The sequence below is a fragment of the Vanessa atalanta genome, chromosome 23 (assembly GCF_905147765.1).
Source record: "Vanessa atalanta chromosome 23, ilVanAtal1.2, whole genome shotgun sequence".
NCBI lineage: Eukaryota > Metazoa > Arthropoda > Insecta > Lepidoptera > Nymphalidae > Vanessa > Vanessa atalanta.
This window is the reverse complement of record NC_061893.1, coordinates 8,865,180-8,887,287: the sequence shown is the minus strand read 5'-3', so window position 1 is coordinate 8,887,287 and position 22,108 is coordinate 8,865,180. Positions and strand designations below refer to the sequence as shown.

Sequence of the window (22,108 nt, the reverse complement as noted above, 5' to 3'; positions counted from 1 at the left end):
AGTTGTTAAATAGTAAATTAAAAAATGTTTAAAGCTGCATATAAGAAGGTTTATGTACGTAAGTTGTATTTATATAACGCACTCGGACGTCATGCACAAGGCCGACGACATTTGCTTCCTTTTCGTTGCTTGCGACAGTTTCCCGGCGCAGTAATATTGCTAGAACATAACATATAACTTAAACGAGACTAAAGGGCTTAAGTATATATTTATATACTAGGATGTTTGTTTGGTATCGTGACTTGTTTGATAAGCTGAGTTTTGATAAATAAGGAATTAAAGGGTTTTACTGACAAATCTACAAACTGAAGTTCATCAGTTGTCTTTGTAATGTCTCAAGTGGTCCAGCGTCTGAACTGGACTTATATCGGATTTATCCTCCCATTGAATTGTGAGAGTATTTATGCGCACTACTTTTATGAAATATGACTATGTAAGGATATCAATATACCTTCATTTGCCTTTATGATATTTATTTGACTGTCTTTATATACTGTTAAGCAGTTCATAGAGAAATATAAAGTAGGTTTCTTGTCCCTTGGGTACTATTATAGTTATGATTTATATATCGTCGATTTTCTTGAAGCACACAATTCTTAAAGTTTTAGTAGACGCATTTACCTAATATTAAATGTTCGTTTATTATTTAGTCGGTTTTTACGACAGCTGGTAAATAACTAAACGAATAAATAATTGTTGTTTAAGCAGGAAATCTCGGTGTTGTTGTTGAAACCCATTTCATAAAGTCATATTGACCTTTGCCATTAAGACGTTATGTATGTTGATGAAATCATAAAGTCTTCGCACGTCACGAGTTAAAAAAAATATACAAAGATCGTGCAAAAACTTGTGGAAAATCTCATAAGGTTTATTTGAAACAATAGCGTGTGACATTGACCCGCCACCTCGCGACACAGCTCCTTAAGATATTAGAATTTTCCTAGTATTCACGCATAGAAGTTTGTACATTACTTTGAACATTCAGATTTTTTTGAACATGAGTTTATTTATATGTTATATGTACTTATATACAAATACAAATAATATAGGCGATAGTAATTCTGTTACGCTATCACGGCCAAACCATTGAATCAAATTTGATGTAATTAGTATGAAGCAAGCTTGAACCCCAAGGACATAGGTTACTTTTATATATAAAACCTAATAACTACAAACCCCCACATCCCTCCTACTACGAAGGCGAAGCGACGTGTGCAAACTTGTGTAGGTTATGTAAAATTAAACCAAATATAAAACTATTATATCAGAAATTTTGATTGTAACAAGTACTGGGGAGTAACTGAGCTGTGTATCACTACACCGCGGTGGTATCGTTCATCCTACCATTTATAAATCGTCAATTTACTTTTAATTTACATGAAATATTTACCTCAAGATATATAAGAAGCAATATATACCATGAACGTTTCCTAACTTATAAAAGTTATGAAATTAATGATCCACTTCTGAACTGCATTAGTCATCTCTACATTGTATAAAACAAAGTCGTTTCGCCGTCTGTACGTTTAGATCTTTTAGACTATGCAACTGATTTGAATGCAGTTCTCATCAATAAACATGTTATTTCTAGTCGGGGAAGCAGAATTTTTTTTTTATGTTTGATCTTCAATTTAAAAAGTTTATATAGACCCGTGTGCAGCCAGTATAGGTAGCTAGTTACACCTTATTTATAAATCTATATAATAATCGGTCAAAAACGATTCGGGCTCGCGCTCTTACGGTTCCGTACATATAATAGAAACTTTTTTGTCTCCATTTTTAACGTTACTTCCATATTGCTTCTATATATTAATATTTGATCAGATAATTTTGTACTCCTTTTAAATATATTGCACGAATGGCTGTGTGACATTTGGTATACTTAAGGTTTAGAGAAGGAATACAGAAAGCTCAAATTATATAGTAATTGTAACAAATTCATTATAATAAATCAAATAAAACGTTCATAGTTTACGTTCACATCCTCAATGAAAACACGCGTCATGTCTAAGTTAAAAATCAATACAGCGTTTTTTGACAATAATTCAATTTACCGTAACAAGGACAATATTTTTTTCAATCTCTCTAAACAAAGTATCTTATATTTTTATTAGCAATAAATTACGATCGAGTTTCGACAAATTGAGTTAAATACTTTCTATAAACATTTCAACCACATATAAAGCTTCTATTCTACTTCAGACTTAGTAATAATGAATTCATTCATCGATTACAGACCCCTGAAACGTTAAATATTATTGCTATATTGAGTACTTAATGAGCGGATAACCACGTTTAATTATTATCATTAGAGCTCAAGACAGACTAGTTTTACTAAGTAACATCAGTTACTCAACTACTAAGGAACTATTTTTCTTTGTTGTAAATATGACAAGGTTTTATCTAATAAAGATTTTTTCTTGTGTTATTTTTATATTATATTTCAAATTGATAGGCGGACTCGCAAATGAAATAATAATGGTAAGTGGATCTCAATTATTCATCGGCATTAGCACCGTAATAAATGTTAAGAATTTTACATCGTCGACTCGCTGCCAAACTGGAGAGAGTCACGATGGCTCACTCAACATTTAAACCGGAATATAGCAGTATTGAGTGTTGATGTTTGGCGGTAGATTGTTAGATGAGCGGGTATCAATCCAGACTGGCTTGCATAATGTAAATATCAGCAAACTATGTCACAGTTCATTCAGTTTGTTTTAAGTATAATAATAAGATTTATCGTAAATGTAGTTTTGTTATTCGTAAAATATTAACGTCAGTATTGTAACCGAGATGAAATTGTGACTAAAACACGTGAATTTTAAACAAACATTGTACATTCAAAGCCGGACAAGCACTGCTAAATATGTATGTACATTATTCGTGTTTTTTATTCATTACTTGCATAGCAGCGACGGAAAATGTTAAATTTAATAGGGTATTTAAAAAATTGAGTCATAAATAAAAATAAGTATTTATTTATGATATAGAACCTTTTTAAACGTCTGTTGTAATCGTCTGAGTGTAGACGAACCCGCGTTAGATATACGTGACGAATATTGATTGAATGTGCATAATTTCTGCACATAATACTTGAGTCAGCGTACAGGCATGCCATGTCTTATTTTGTTCCATTGTCTGTTTGTAACGTCTGCGCTGTCATTAATATAACAATAAACGTATAGCGGAATACTTACGTTTTCTCTCTGTCTCTCATTGGTAAATTAACATTTGAAAGAGGAAGACGAATGTGTGAATATATACAACAAAGTTAATAAGTTGAATTTAAGTTTTTTTTTTATGATTTATAGTGTAATATGCTCCAAACCTTCTTCTCAAAGGGAGAGGAGGCCTTAGCCCAGCAGTGGGAAATTTACAGGCTGTTAATGTATACTGCAATAGTTGTAATAAGATGAGTTGTGTATCAATTACAAAATTGCACCCCGTAGGTAAGGTAAAACCTCGGATCGTTACCTAAACAACAGTGACGTTTGAGGTACTACCTGTGGTAGCCTAGGTGGTAGCTTTTATTTTCAAATGGTCAATTCATATCCGATATTTACCAATAACTGTTTTATATACACATCAACGAGCAATTACTCATAGCTTTACATAATATCATATAATTCACCGTCCATGTGTCAACTTTTACTCCGCTAATTTCTCACCTTTCATAATCACTTCGACGCATAACGATCGAAATTCCGTTCTTATCGTGTTTCAAAACGTGACAATTAATGAAACTGTGATCTTAATGAAGCGCTCGAGTCAGCAGTTGATTTAATAATGACTATGTTCCACGTTTAAAAACACGTTTATTTATATTAGAATATATAGTTCTGTTCTGTGTAGTTCTGAATATATAGTTCGTGCGTATGTCACTGAACTTTACCAAAAGGATTTGGATGATTTTTTTGTGTTGAATATCTTAAACACTTAATTTACTAATTTAATTAATTATTAGACGTCACGATATATGAGCAGGGATTACTCCAAAGACGCGTCTTATATAAAAATAAAAATCAAAATATATAATCATTAAAGTAGGCTTTTACAAGCACCTTTAATTGACATTTTATAAAATTGTATTAAACGTAATGTGTCTCACCGGTTTGGAAAATAGATACAAACGAGATGAACCGGCAATAAACTCAGTAGTTACTATTTACCACTATTTTAATTACAGAGTATGTTAGTAAAGAACAACTAAATTCCTCGCTTTTGTGTCCTATTTATTTATGTTTTTGACATGAGCTTTAAATTGTTTTAGACGCTGTGCTGTCACCCAAAGAGATGGATAACGCTGGTTTTATAGCAGGTATTCCGGTGCACTCAGCACCGTTGATTTTCAAATACACCCCACACCCACTTCATGTGGTGGGGGGAAAGCGGAACAGGTACAACTATACAATTACACATCTTGTTTCAATTTTTTTTGTATCGTTTTTGTATTTTATATAACGAAATAATATTATGGGATCGTATATCGTCCGAGCTTTTATTTAAACATACGAAATTGTAACCGGTATTTGGTAGTAGTGGCAAGACAGGCTTGTCTAGTGCGGGACCACTGGATGTTTTGTGATGTTAACTTTTCATGTCAATAAATTTATTTTTATTTATTTTATAAACGGATAGCACTCAAACTACAGTACAAAAAAAAAACAAAAAGTAACTATTCTTAGAAACACACAAAACTTCACATCCAAGAAATGTTGTGACATCTAAATTGCATAACCGAGTAACTAGCTAATTACGTAATTAAAAATTACCAACAAATTGTCAAATGCTCTACTCTTTAAAGTCGTAGTGAATAATTTATTAATTTATATATAAAATATCAAACATTAATTATATTTTCCGTTCAAATAGAAATTTATGATTAGCATTAGCAGCCCGTAAATGTCCCACTGCTGGGATAAAGGCCTCCTCTCCCTTTGAGGAGAAGGTTTGGAGCATATTCCACCACGCTGCTCCAATGCGGGTTGGCGGAATACACATGTGGCAGAATTTCGTTGAAATTAGACACGTGCAGGTTTCCTCACGATGTTTTCCTTCACCGCCGAGCACGAGATGAATTATAAACACAAATTAAGCACATAAAATTTCAGTGGTGCCTGCCTGGGTTTGAACCCGAAATCATCGGTTAAGATGCACGCGTTCTAGCCACTGGTTTATATATTAGTGGTCGTTCGATATCTCGTTAATAATGCAACTATTATATTTATATAATATAATTTTGTCGTCTCTAGAAGATTTGTCAAGATAAATCTTAAAGATAATTCATCGTTAAACAACTATATCCCAGTGTAAAGAATTTCAGACTATTTCGTGAAATTATTTTAACAGTTAAAATTTAGCTATATTTTATATGAAACGAAAAATCAATTGAGCAGATAAATATTTTAATAATGAAAAAATACGAAGTGTATTCAGTTTTAATAATATCGTTAATATTTAATGATTATTTAAATTATATTAAATTGAACTGTAGATAATTTCAATTGAATTGTTGCAATAAAAACATCTCTACGGAAGCAATTAATATAATAAAAGATTCATAGTACGTTCTAGTTACTTTGAATGGATTATTGATTAATTTCCAACGTATTATCGCAACAAAGATGTTTACATCTTCAATTATCTGTTTCGTTATTATCGTAACTTTTATAACATCCATTTAACTTGCTAACTGTTAGTTAGTATCTATAAGTGGGTTATAAACGAACCAATGGTTAGAGTAATTCTTAAACGAAGACTGCGCGTTCAAATTCAGTCTTTGAATTTGTGTTAAAGCTTGGTGGAGAAGGAAAACCTCTCAAGGTAATATTTTTTCCAGTTTCATGTGTCAGAATTTCATCCGACACATGAAGCTAGAAAGAAAACTTTTAGGAAATAAATTATTCAAGAATATATTATATATAAGTAGATAAAAACGTTAAATAATTAATCATTGATTTTCACGCAACTTACACAAAACGAAGTTGTAAATAATAAATTTATGAATTTAGAACCAGTGAGAATATGTACAGCTATATCGTAAGAACAAATTGTAAATTCATTGCTGACAAGAAACGTCAATTGTCAGCAGCCGATATGCGACTTTGATTAAAATATAAGTAATTTTAACATTACATGAATTTTGAGCGTTATAAGTTACATAATAGAAATGTAAGAACTTGGTCTTAAGTCAGAAATAAAATTATATTTATTAGGTTTAGTTACATAATTTTAAACAATGTTTTACTCGATGCGCAATGAAAAATATATCTTCTTGAGTCAATTTTCCCGCCATGACGAGTATCTGTCAATATTCATGTTGCCAGATTAAAAATAGAATATTTAAAATGATTAATAGACAAAGTGACAGATACTCGTTTGTAATATACAGATAATAATAATTAAAATAATATTGAATTGACAGATACTCGTTTGTAATATACAGATAATAATAATTAAAATAATATTGAATATTAAGAGTTACAATCCAATAGAGTCTTACAAAATGTAACTAAAGCCTTACAAACGAAGGAATAGATATAAATAAACTCTAGATTTGAGATTCGATTTTTAGTTATTATTAGTTAATATATCTTAATTTATAATACAACAACTAAATGACTTATATCCGCTTTAATTTTATATTTTTTTATTATAAAGTTCCTATTACAGTTTCGCTGACATTCAATACGCTATTTTCCACAAATCCATATAGAACATCTGTGTGACTCTGCCTGTCTGTTTGTTGCACTCTCAGGGCCAAAACTCTAAATTTAATTTAATGACATTTGGACATAGGCAATTTTTTTAACACTAACATTTGACGACCAACTCCAAAAACGCGAGCGAAACCACGTGCGATATGTAGTATATTATATACTTCCACAAACCCAGATCGGAGTAACCATCCTACTGCTCCAATAAGCTCCGAAAATTATTAGTGTTCTTAGTGTAGTGGACATACACAGGCAGGTTTATTTATTAAGATAAAATAAGAGCTAATTTTGACTTTTGCGTAACCGAAAAATAATCGATTCAAATATATACCGTATCGTTACATGACAAAGCATTTATTCCTTTGCATCTTCACTTTCCACTTATTACCTTTTAATTTATATCTTGTCATGTCTTTTGTTATTTCATTGCAATACATAACGTATGTAACAATACGATATTCTTCCTGCTTCCCATTGCACGACACACTTCTTACATGTCTATTTGTGTGTTACGAAATACATCGTAATCAATGCCCCTTTTCCTTAAGAGATAGTTGATGTTAACATACTGAGGTAGTATTAAAACTCGAATCATTATATTTTATGGATATTAATTTGTCACTACAAACAGAATATGATACTCGTAATGAATGGATTTCGTAAGTCAATTTTGTTGAGTCAAATGTATTATGTAATTTCATTTGAGATAAAGGAAAACCAGGTATTTAGTTCCTTCTTAATTATTCTCAGCAGAAACTTCGTTCGAAACCGGCGCTAGCTTTGCCCTTAATTAAACTTGAAATTATTATTAATTAACTTGTGTTAATATTTGGACGATACAAATAACTACCCGACAGCGATTAGCCGGTCGCCTTCCCGTTAGATGTTTGCAACGTCAGAAATGATTTCAAACCAAACATCGTCCAATTTATTAACCAAGCTATTGGGTCCAACATGTTATCTCTCACTCAAATTAAACTGGCTCACTTCTGCTGTCATCAAATCGGAATACTATGATATTTGGCGGTAAAATTACGATTGGATATTTTACATCCACAAACATGGATCAGATCAATAATAAAGGCAAATTATTGACAGGTAATTTTATAAGATTGTACAGATGTAATCACGTGACTACGCAAAGTCGAAAAGTCTAATAAACAAAAGAAACCGACATAAAATTAAACACTATTCGAAAACAAATTAATACGTACTAAAAAGTAAAAAATAATAATTGCGTAAGTATTCTTCTACAACTTTATAATCAACTTACTTTTTCTACTCAACAATATGAAATTAAAAATATTAGAATACTTAAAAATCGATTTACGATAATATAACGTAGTTACAATTATTGTTTATTTTGGAGTCGATTAAAAAATTGCGTAATCGATTCTAAGGTTTAGGTTACACGTGTGCGACAAAACAATTGTGAAATCTCTTTGTCTCGCTCGATGGCACAGATGAGATCGTTGCTTTAAAGATAAAACTCAATTATAAAGATTTAAATAAAGGCAACTAAGCGATGCGGAAGCGACTTCGACGCGGAAAGACACGCCTCTGGGTAACTTACGTGTGACCGAAACTCTACATATACAAACGAATACTTTTAATACTTCAATTAGTCCATTCGGAAAATGAAAAAAATAATTAATAATGTGAGTTTTATTGTTATGCTATACGTCATAACGTCTCAACCGATCATCATGATATTGACATGTTGTCAGGGAGGTTTTTAACTTAAAATTCTTCAATGAAATCTACTTATATTATATTTATTTTAAAATTAATTTAATTAATTAAAAATGAATAAATATAATTGGTATGGTTGGCCAAATGGGTTACTAGATGTTAACAGGAATGATTAATACATCGCCAATTCACCACCAACCTTGTGAACTGAGATGTTCCGTGTCCCTGTAGTTACACTGTCTTAAAGCGGCACACAAAAACGCTATTAATTTTTTTATTTGTGTCTGACCTGAGTCTGAAATATATCAATGTAATATTCATTCACTCTTAAGTTTTATTTTTGTCTAAATCTGATACGTTTGAGCAAACGTTATATCGTTTGACATATTATGACATCACGTGTAAAAAATTATATAAATAACAACGTAATCGCCATATTTTATGTAACGAATATTCATTGTATCAAGTAAAGCTTTTTAAAAAGCAACGGAAGCAAAATTATTAATGTCTATTTGCAACGTTTTTGTTCGTAACGTTGCGTAAAAAAATCGGTTGTATAACTTAGTTATATATACGTTTTGGGTTTGGATTATTCCTATATATGTATAATAAATTATCATATTCTTAAAAGGTAAAGTAAGGTGAGTTGTTGTATAGTCTCTTCCAACGACAAGAGGACAAAACACTAACTAATTGACACGATACATTTGGTCGAAACCTTCAACAATCTATGATTTTCAGTATGATATTTGCGAAAATATTACGTTTTGAACGTCATCAGAACTACGGAAAATTTAACAGGATTAAAGTAAATAAGGGGAATATTGTTGTATTATAAATAAAGATCTATTAATCAAGAACGGTTAGTACTACACAGTATAGCAGTTGTAAATGACGTGTTGTTTCAATATTCAAGGTAAGAAATCAAAATATTATCCTTATTGAATGTTACGATTACGTCACACGGTATTTATCGAGGAAGGCTCGGTTCCAGGAATAACTACTGGATAAATAATCGTCAGATCTTTTGTCTCGGTCGCACTTCACGAAATATATACTATAAAATCACCCGTTTCATTTATTTAATGTATCTACTTGACATTTGAAAAAATATTAATCGACACTAGTAACTGAAACAATATTACTGTAGAGATATTTTGTAAAAACAAAATCGAATCGAAACTCACTATAGAACACGATCGTAAAATGTCATAAGTGATAGTGACATAATAACAATTAAAACATTTAAAGTGTGCACCTAAATAGTGTTACAAAATTTCACAAGTGAGATACGAAGTGAGATTTACAGAATAGCGCTGTTGGTTTGAACTCTACATTAATGTCAAACGGTTACGATCTTCGCAAGCATCGCTTTCTTCACTGGATGTAACGTTACCTGAGACTATCAGAATAAACAGAGGATAAAAATATTTGTTCAATTATTTTTTTTGAGATAAATTTAGGCGGACTGGCAATTGGTCCATGTTAGATATTTTGACGACCTCCGTAGTCGAATAGTGGGTAATAATTCATGGGTACGCCATTCCGAGGTCCCTGGCACGATTCCCGACTGAGTCGATGTAAAAAAAATCATTAGTTGTCTATGTTGCCTTGGGTCTGGATGTTTGTGGTACCGTCGTTACTTCTGATGGCACAAGTGCTTTAGCTACTTACATTACTTACACTGCAAAGAATATTAACTATTCCTTATATCGCCGATGTGCCATTAAGCTTTAGAACTAAGATGTTAGGTCATATGCCTGTAGTACACTGGGTTACTCGCCCTTCCAATAACACTAACACTAGTATTGCTAGTATTCCTGTTTAATGGTAAAATATATGAATGGTTCATATGACCACAACGTAAAGTATAAAATACTAATTCACGCAAACGCCACAACTACCTTCATATAAATATATATATATATGTATTCAGATAATCTTAGAGTCATAAAAGAAATCAACACGCACCGTTTGTTACATCTGTTACAGCATCCGAGTAAACTGAACTGATTTTAATACTACTTTCTCTGTAATTGCGCTTAAATTACATTGTTAGAGTACATTAATAGCCTAAAATTATGATCGTATCAGGAAGTGTCAGATAAATTAACGTATTACGTTGACAAGTGAAACTTTGGACGCGACAGGAGATTTGAATTTAACTTGGGTGCAACGCTTTATGTGTAACGTGCCCGTGAAACGTTTCTGACGGAATTTACCGAATTTACGGAAATTGTATTTAAATACAGTAAGACTAATATATGTATATATGACTTAAGCAAATCCAATAAATATATTGACATACATTTTGACGTCACAATGTAAATTCAATACTTATAAAAGATGCACACGTACATATACATACACAGCAAACAGTCACGTAACTATTCGCATCAAGATCGAAAAAAAATCAATAATATGGAACGAAATGAATTAAAAACTCGCCCGAGTATTCACTTTCTAGTCAAACGGAAGACAAGTTAGAATACCAGTTGAGATCATGACCTACTATGGCTTGCGCAAGCGCCGAAATCAACGTAATATGGCATAATGATAGATGATTGCATCACACTCGATGGGCAATTAGCTACCTTATGTTTTTACTAAGAAGAAATACTTTCATTAAAAAGTATTTATTATGAAAATTAATTGGCGAAAAGCGACCTTCGAAATATTCTAATAGAGTTCCTTTTGGAATGTCAAGAGAGTCACGTAACTATGACTAAGGGTTATTACTTCATAAATGTATTAAATGAGTCACTTAAATTAATTGTAGCTTAAATAGCAAATTTGATAAGATGATAATATTTAATTGCTGCAGTTTGTTTTAGTTTACAATCACACACTTAGCACGTATTAGTCTCTATTTAAAGCATGTGAAACTGCGAAGCGCAACTCTTTATATAATCATATTAAATATTAAAAACTTATTTGAAACGCACTCCTTACTCTGGTATAAGTTGTATGGTATACATATTGGTTTAGTAGATTTTTAGAAAATACGTCTTCTTATATACATATTTGTCATATATTACCAGTCGGACAGTACAGTCAGACAGACAAGAATATAGAGTTCCTTTCGTATTTATAATAGTAGTAAAGATTGTATTGTATGAAACTCGTTGAATTGTTGTCAAATTTGTTCGTCTGTTCCGGTAAAGATCTGCATCATTTACTATCATTGGTCTATCATATAACTATATATGTACAGGATTAAAATAGACTTTCTATATTTGTTTCATACTAATTTCATGAGCTCTTTATTTAAATACTACTAAAACCGCGATATAATTAATATTTGTTATATGAAAATGTTTTGATAAAACGAATTCCTTCATTCTCGTTCGATTCATTTTCTTTGAATATCCTGTATTGCAATGGTTGTGATTTTTCCATCGCGTTCGCTTTTCAGTTATATGTAAAGTAAATCTTTTTGATAATAAAGAGGTTTAATGCTACTTGATGTAACAGCTATATGATGCAAATGTAAGTAGCATAGAGCTTAGATTAAAATTCGTATTTCGCGACGTAATCGCATGAAAAAACAAACGAAAGTAATGAACGGATACAAAAAGCCTCATTCATAATACATATAATTACATATTATGGACTAAATTAAAACCAGATATGCAATAAATACATTGGTGGCATGAGGAATGATTAATATTACTTACCAATGTGACCACTTACCATCATCATTACATGACATAACATTACAAAAAAAAATTTTTAATCACACCAAACTTGAACCGAGGCCGACGATGTATGTGGGTAAGTGTGTCCCTTACATAATGCAACGCTGGTCCAAACGTTTGTTAATAGCGCCAACTCAGCGGCCAGCACGTGCCAAAATTAACATCCGCTCTACATATAGCGTCCTTGATTATAATTTTATAATCGATTGTAGTTACTCATCATCTGAGAAATCACATATAATAAATAACAATATATTTGAAATATATGACAAATATTTCAAAATATAATAGCATTAGAAATATTGTCATTATTCTTGAGAAAGTGAAATTATAGCGTTTTAAATTGTCCAACAATGTTCGAAGAGATGAAATCTTATCCTCATAGGAAAACATTTTTAGCATACTTTACTTTAATTTATATCTTAAACATTTATTTAAGTATATTTTTATTGTAAATCGTGTGGCTCTTGTAAAGTAGAGCAGAACCATTTTCAAAAGATATGTGTTATAAGAGTCAAAATTTAGAGTTTTACTTCATGGTAGAGCAGTGTGCAAGCTCGTCTTGGTAGGTCCTACCCGCTCATCATATTTTCTACCACCAAACAGCAATGTAGTAGTAGTAAAATTAGTAGTCTTAGTATCGATGTGTTTTGAAATATGAGTGAGCCAGTGTAACTACAGGCACAGGAGCATAACATCTCCGTTCTGAAAGTTGGCCCGAGATTTCCAGTTCTATATCCAAGATCAACAATAACCATTCCACACAAATGTACTTTAAGCATATGTCTTAAGCTCCTCGCTGAATCAAAGCTCGTTGTTCGTAAAATTTCTACGAATGCTTGACGTAATTATGCCATTGCAAAATATATTTACACTCCATCTTCCGATACGAGCGGGTCGCGCGACGGATTTTCACTAGCCTTGAGGATTGCGATAGACAACATTCGTGTGCTTACTGTACGCAGCATTGCGTTATAGATGGCACGTGTAATTATTTTTTATTAAGTAACTACCCGGCCCAGCTTTGCACGTTTAGAATAAGGGTCTAGGTCTTCGCAGGCAGACGAAGAAAACAAAAGTATGTCACATAGTTTTAAGGATTTGTTATTTTAAATTTGTAATTTAATAGGCGTTTGGAAGTTCGTTACAATAACGTTATTAACTATTTATCCAAATGGGCTATTGTCATTAATAGCTAACACTTCTTAATAGTTATATTATTTTATGTGTTAGGCAAAGTACTAACGATATTTTGAGAAATTCAGCAAAAACTTGTTACTCCTATTATTGGACTATATTGAGATTTTGTATGAGGAAATGTAAAAACTTGTACAATTGTAAAATACCCAAAACTGCCTGTGTTGATAACTGTAACAAATCGTAAAAAAACGGTTGTGTGGAAATGTTTATTATAAAATTAGTAAGTTCATATTAAGAAAATTGGCACATATAAACAAATTGCAAAAGAGCTATTTATTTATTTGTAATATTAAAATTTACACAATTAAAAAAATTACAAAAGCGATCGCCGAATCCAAACCCAATAATCGTCGATTATATGGTCTGGATTTTCTTTATAAGCTAGTTGTATTTTTTTACAATAAATATTTAAAATGTTGAATAAAGAACATTGAATTAGAAATAAAAGCAAAAAATTCTCACTTTACAAAAGAAGTATTAGATACGACTGAATGAATAAAATGGAAAATATACTTTATTTGAGTAGGCTCTTAGAATAATTAAAAGTTTAATATAAAAGTGTGTAATATAGATTCAACCTACATGAATCGTAAATAAACCCAGTTCTTCATGAATAATATATTTAGAATAATTATTTAAATTTAATTTTTTCATCCTCCATTAACATCAACGAACACATAATCATATACAGAAAAATAGCCTTATTTATGAATACTTTTTATCATGAATTAGGAACTTAAATAATTATTCCAAGATGGAAAAGTTATGTGACTTAAGAACAACGTCAAGATAAGATAAAATTAATAATGTATACATTAATATTCGATGTGTGTACACGGACGGAGACTCTTATGCAAATATTAGCACACGTTGGACCTTGCGGGATTTGGCCTCTTACGTTTACGGCACAAGGCCCGTGTCGATTTTGGTAAAACTAAAATTCTATTTACACTGTCATTTCGAACCTTCGACTCAAGGAATCAATAAAAAATGTTTTATTCGTGAAACATGGTAACGCCAATAATGACTGATATTAGCGTTTATAATTCTTAAAGCAGTTAAGACACGTCGCGAGGAAACCTGTTTTAAGACAGAAGATATTGGCATATATCCTTTATTATAAAAAGAGATAAAGGATAAAAGATAAGGATCGGCTTAACACTATGCCTTGGTCCAACAGTAGGACAGCAAATGGCTGTTATATAAATTGTAAACGTGTACAAATATCATACCAAAACAACCTAAAGTTCATTTGATGCTGGACTCTGTTATTTCCTTATAATATAATATTTATAAGTTCAAAATTCTTGGATTCATTTGCCTCTACAAACGTGTGTGTCTATGTCGTAGCGCGTTATATGACCTTTGATCTGACACGTATCTCGTCACTAAGACAGATAAAATACATGAATTAATTAAATATCTTGTGTTAAAGATATAAATCAAACATTTGCAATTTCGTTGAGTCATAATTAATACCAATATTATAAATTCGAAAGTTACTTCATCACGTTTAAGCCACTGAACCGATTTAGATGAAATGTGGTATGGTAATAATTTGAGCCCCAAGGAGGGCTTGGCTAGTATTCATAGACTACATTTTTTTTAATTAAGCCCTAGAGGGGTAAAAGGTAGAGATACGTAAAGTTTTAATGATTTCGCGCAGGTAAAGCCGTAGTTTTGAACTAGTAGATATTTACAAAAAACAGGAATTTGCTCGTTATTATGTCGGATATCGAGGGAGGCCCCCTTTTCGTTTCTTTAATCCTATATTTCACCACCCTGCAACATTGCCGGTTGGTAGATATGTAGCATATAAAATTTCAGTGATTCTTGCCCGTATGCAACCTGTAATATGTGGATTTGCGTAATATTTTATTTTATTCGACGACGACCTCCGTGGTCGAGTAGTGTGTACATCGGTTTTCATGGGTACGCCAGTCCGAGGTCGCGGGTTCGATTCCCGGCCGAGTCGATGTAGAAAAAGTTTATTAATTTTCTATGTTGCCTTGGGTCCGGGTGTTTGTGGTACCGTCGTTACTTCTGATTTTCCATACCACAAGTGGTTTAGCTACTACATTGGGATCAGAGTAATGTATGTGATGTTGTCCAATATTTATTTATTTATTATTGTTATTAAAAAGGATCGATTGATTTATTTCCCGTTTTCACATTTTCATATTTTATCTACTGGGTCACAAAAACATACATATAGATAAATTTATATGTCCTAAGCGTTTCGAATGCCACGTGGTCAAAAGATTAACCACAGATAATAATTAACTTGCTCATTATTACATAAATAATAATTGAACTTTCACTAGGTATTTCCCCGTGGCGAATATACTCATTGGATCAGGATACATTACGGTGAATGTATTTTATCTAAAAAATATTTACTGATATTTGAAAATAGAACTTATAGTCTGGGTAATAAAGAATTTTATCGAACGCCCGTCGTCAAAAATAACCAATAACCTATCAAAAGATTATATGACGTATTTACATGTGTTAAAGTTCTTTTTGCTCTGGTATGTGGATTGGTTCAGCGATTGTGGATTGTATGTCAGACTTTTTGCAAGTATAAGATTATTTCTCAAAGGGGATTTACTTTTGAAGAAATTTTTGACGTAGCGAATCTCGGGTCATTGTTCGTTTGTACTTTGGAGACTTCGACTAATCTCAAAGCATTTAGAAATATCTCTACTAATGCTAAAATGCGAAAGTATGTTAGTTGCTTTATAGGCTACAGAGTGACATATGCTCCTTTTGATCCCGGACGTTTGCACGAACCGCTTGTAAGAGTTATTAACCTACATTAATGTTTATATTGTATTTATATATCCGAGTTGAATACATATATATACATATATCTCTATAACAGTTAATATTTTAAACATTTTACACATATTTTTAATATGTGAAAGAAGAACTGAAATTTACTTTTTAATCGTAAAAAAGTTGTTGGGGCAAATAAAACGCGTTGATGTCTTTAATATGAGCGTATCAAAAGGAGTGACGATATTTTAATGGTACGAAAAATTTCTTCTCAATTCTGTATATTTGTAAATACTTCCTAGAAATCATTAATAATACCACTTTTAATTTACCCTTCGACTATTGAAGTGATGATTTTGACCATCTCGTTACCGTTACTTAATTTATTTTCAGTTTATTCGTTTCTGAATTCAGAACTCATTTAGACGGGAACAGTATGTTTGTAAGGGATTGTGTCCTTTGAATCAAATTCTTTAGTAAGTATATCAAACATTAGCAAGATTGAGTAATAGTATATAGCACCTTCTTAACAAATTCGTATACATTTTTTGTGCGACGTGCGTCGCCTCTAGCTCCAACTGTAAAACGTCACAACTCATATAATACTTTTTATCTGCGAAATTAAATTTCACATCCGTATAAGGTCACGTTCGCAACGGTATTTTTTAGCGTCATATTATTTTAAGGTATGTACACAATGTACTTAAAAATAACAACACTTGATATTCCAATTAAGTATTTAGAAAATAAAAAGTCGTTAATAATGAAAATTATAAAATTGGAGCTATATAATTTAAATTTCAATTTTATCAGCAAAAGATTTACTAATCAGAGCGCGGAGGTTTCGTTGCGAGAGCGCATTCACTCTTATATAACGCGGCTGTATCAGCGAGTGAGATTCGAGGTTTATATTTGCCCCATTTAATGTATTGTTTAACAAATATCAATAACAGACACCAAAACGATACCACATTTGAATTAAAATCTACAATGTTTATATTTATAAACGTGAACAGTAAATGCTTATACATACAAATATATGAAACTTTTAGCAAAAATATAGTATTGTTTCGCTTTGTAGATTTAATAATAGTTCCAAAGATGTGATGTTCATATTTGTTATTTCCACTAAATAGATGACCAGTGGCTTAAAATGATGATTAAAAGAAAACCTATTGTCTATCTGTCCGTCCTTTCATTGTACCACACGTTTAACAATAACAATATCAGTTATTGAAAATCTGCTTGATCATTTATTATACGAGGCGTTATTGGAGATCTCGTCAAAATCAAAGTCCTCGTCACGATATAAAAGTTAACTTTCATAGAATAACAGTTGTTACGAGTTTCACTTCGAGTGCCGCAGGCTTTGGACAAATTAAGGCCTCATAAGCCTTACATATTTTCACCATAAGTTTTTCTATATCTGTGTTTGAGTTATTCGATTTTTGCATCCCAAAATATCGTTGAGTATAATATTTATTTTTTCAAACGCTATTAAATTAATTAATATATGATACTCCTTGTAAATTATAATAATAGCATATGGACCACCAGATGGTAAGTGATCACTACCGCCCATAGACAATGAATAATGGCTATTCCTTACATCGCCAATGTGCCACCAAACTTGGGAACTAATATATTATGTGTCTTTTGCCTGTAGTTACACTGGCTCACTCACCCTTCAAACCGGAACAAATTAATATTGGGTACTGCTATTTGGCGGTAGTAAATCTAATGAGTGGGTGGTACCTACCCAGATGGGCGGACACAAAGCCCTACCGCCAACTATACCTTCTCCATGTCAAAATGTGTTTTTTTTTATATTTTTATAATGAAATTAAGTCGGAAAATACTATTTATTTCAATTTAAACGAAGCCTTGATGTTTTCTTCCGAGTTTTTTCCACGTATAAGGCGTTTCTGGTGGGCAAACCTATTACGTTTTATGTAAATAGTTCTACTCGAATAAGGTTACATATTTACTTCGTCAATTATATACATTTATAAGAAATCTGTAATGAGGAAAGGAAATTAAAATTGAGATCGACGGAAATGACGGTAAGGAATAACGGAATGGCGAATTCTTGTGTCAAAATTTATTGATTTTTCACTTATTTTTTTTTTTTCATTTATTGTTTCCACATCTTTCCTTTTCTAATAATATATTGAAACATATTTTTTTATTATTTTCACATTCAAAATAAAGATTTTAAAAATGGAATTGATACAAACATCATCACAAATTTCCTTCATAGACGGATACAGCTCAGTACTATTTTTGGATGTAATTAATTAGCAAAAGTATTTAATCCTTGAACCTACGTTTTGAGTAAAGCCAAGGTGATACTATATGTCGACCTCGTAATTCAGGTTTTAAGTTAAAGGACAAGACATTAACTGACATTATGTTAAAAGAGTTTTTACGCGGTCGCAATTTTTAAGAACATTAAACTTCATTGAGTATTTTATCTGTGATGCAACATTTAATATGATTTATTTAATACCTGTCAGTGTGTGCAATCTTGCATTTGAGTTAAAAACTAGTTTCAACCAACGATGTGATTTGCACAAACTAGTGTAGCGACAATACAAACGGGTCTACTTACTTCTATTCGTAAAACGAACATTGTTCGAAATCTAAGTAGTCTACTGTATTTGCAATACGTTTTTTTATTGTATATTATTGAAAATTATATCCGTTTAATGAAATTCAAAGTTAAACCTTTATAATTACAAAAGTTCCAATTTGGTGACTATGCCTTTCTACTTTACGACGATATTTGTGTATTTTTAATTGACAAAATAAATACATAGGTAGCGGTGTCAAATCAAATCAAAATATACTTTATTCAAGTAGGCTTTTACAAGCACTTTTGAATCGTCATTTTAAATAAAGCTACCACCGGTTCGAAATGTAGATTATACCGAGGAGAACCGGCAAGAAACTCAGTAGTTACTCTTTTTCAACATCTAAAAATACAGTCATGTTAGTTAAATACAATTACATATGTATGTTATGTCTCCTGCCTGGAAGTCAACCATCATTAACTACACGCTTTTTTATCATCAATATAATCTTGTATCGAATAATATGCCTTCTTTACCAATGTATTTTTTACAAATGACTTGAATCTATGAAACGGCAAAGTTAAAAATGTCTGCGGAATTTTATTATAGAAGCGGATACCTTGCCCCAAGAATGATTTATTGACTTTGCGGAGTCGGAAACTTGGCGTTCTAAGCTTATCCTTATCAAATTATATGTTACTGGTGGCTTTTATAATATTTATATAAACAAATATTAGTTCGTCATAGTCGTCGACGCAATCTCGTTTCTTAGATACAAGTTTACATAAACAACTTTTTATATGAATTGTTTTGTATCGATTAAATTAAGATTTCAAATATATCTTACAGAATGATGACCTAGTAAATATATGTGTTTTATTTTTCTACCTTATTAATCTTTTAAAAATGTTAAGATACTCTGAAAGATTTAATATGATGTTCAATTTGATTAGTAAACAAGATAGAGTCGACACGTTCCTGTAGCCAATCTGGGCAACCTATATCGTTTGAATTAAGGGGTAGTATTACCTTTTTTTTTTAATCTAAGTATTTACATACCTTTCATTAAATTGATACGTTCACAGTTTTTAAAACTACGAGATATTTGGTACTTGTTTTTTTTTCATAATTCGCGATTGTACCAACGTTTAATTCCTAGAAGATGATGTACGATATATCCTACTATAGTCTGATTGTAGATTAATAAATATAATTCAAATAAAAATAACCAATCTGAATAGATGTGAACTTTGATTAAAAAACCTGTCGAGTCCAATGTCGTTAACTTTTAATTTCCAACGTATTTACATAAACGCGCTTATTAAAAATGACTACGATATCCATACATTTGAATTTAAACCTTAATCCATACGTCGTAACGGAAAAAATCAATTAATCTTTTGGAATTTATAAGATTTATTATATATCAATATAAAAACGAAGCCACGTTTAACTTGAAACAGTATTTACATGTATAATAATCAAAGTTTAAAATACTTAGGTATTTCTAAAAATAATACTGTATATTGTAAGTGAGTTTGAATATTTGTTATCTTATTTCGCTAAATCTGTAATCTGTTCATATTTGTCGTAAATCGATTATATTTTAATCGATTAATATTATATGTATTTTTCAATGTTGTTCAAAGAGCTGGTTTAGAGGTTATTGGTGCCTTCGTGATACAAGTGGTATAATCATCAAATAAACGTCAGATGCGTCACCACACACACACACCATTCTCACTTTCTTTACCGCCAATCGGCATCCAATACATGTAAGCTAAGATATAACTATATAAGAGTACAGATATAAATTATAATTACAAGTTAAACATACGAAAACTTGGTCTAACTTTCCCGATATATGCGTCTAGTATTACGATGTATATCCCCTGGGTTATTTGAATTTTAAAATGAAAAATACGGGAAAATGAGCCACCTGAGGACAAGTGATCGCCACTGCGCTTGAAATTTAAACTATTGCTTACATTGCCAATGAACGATGAACTTTGGAAACTGAGATATAAAGTCCCTTGTACTAAGCATTACTGTTTGAAGGTAGATTTTACATGAGGGGTGGTACCTAACCAGACTCCCTTGTACAAAGCCCTACCACAAAGTAAAACAAAGAAGCTATTATTTTTTTAATAATTCATAAATCAGACCTTTAAATAATAAACTTTAATTGTCACCAAGCGAGGTTGTAGAACATAGTTATTAATAGCAATTTGTTTAATATACATACACACTTAAGGAAAATAAGTTGTGAACTTAAGCTATGAAACAATTTAATTGGTTATAGTTAGAGCAATTGAAGTGTAATTAAGGGATAGATGATAATTACATATTTACAAACGAATACCAGAAATGTCTGTTTGAAAATTACTATTTTTCCTATCCATTACGAAAAGCTTTTTGTATCGAAACGAAGTCAAGATTTTCATTATAAAGCTACACTGATTAGATGGTTATATTATTTTATTATTAATATTAGTCGCAAAACTACAGCTGCAGTTGGTAGGGTATACGTAATTCATAGTTTTAAAGTTCCCATTTGAAAATCATTGTCAATTTTATAATACTAGAGCAATGTCCGAGCCTGTGAACCCCTTTCAATAAGGACTCTACCAAATATTAATTCTGCACATAGCGAGACCGGTTGCCTACAAGTTCACGTAGTAATTATTGGTTAATATTACTTGGATTTTCGATAGTTTTAGGCGAAATTTATCAGTAAGAACGAATCTACATTTTGAAGTATACATAATTACTTAAATTCAACTTGACTTCGAATTAATAAGTTACCAACTGGTATTCCAAAATGCTTTCTTGTGTTTACATTTTTCTACACATGCTTTTCTAAAATATATATATTTAGCGCGAGTTGTGTTAGATATTATTTACAAATAAATTCAACATACTTTACAACGAATGTAAGATGTGAACCAGTACGACGTATATCTAAATCAACATCATTGATTTTATGAATGGAAAAATCTAGATATTTTTTATTAAATCTCATTTAAAAAAATAAGACTAAAATAAGACTAATAAGAGTATAATATAGATGATAAAAAGCGTGTAGTTAATATTATTTGAGTTATATGTAGGATTAATAATTGTTTAATTGATTTTAATTATCATACTTATGTAATTTGCTTTGTGGAACGAAGTAACAACTCAGTTTCTAAGCGGTTCGTCTCGGTATTTCGGTGACTATAGAATAGATGTTAACTTTAAATATAATTCAATCTCGAAATGATTTTATATTGCTTCTTAGAGATCATGAATAAAAATTACTTTGATTAATACATTGATACATTTACAGAGACAACAAATACAAGAAATAATAAACGAAACATGTTTTAACAACTGGTTTTCATCGTAAAATGGAATATTCCTATTTGCGGAATATTCACACACGTTTAAACTGTGTAGTAATAGTTAA

At 31.2% G+C, this 22,108-nt stretch overlaps 1 protein-coding gene across 3 annotated transcripts in view; it reads right to left on the bottom strand.

The window, feature by feature from the left end:
- LOC125073020 (ABC transporter G family member 23) overlaps nt 1–22,108 on the bottom strand; it is a 92,179-nt gene that overhangs the window by 34,332 nt on the left and 35,739 nt on the right. The gene's annotated exons all lie outside the window — the stretch shown is intronic.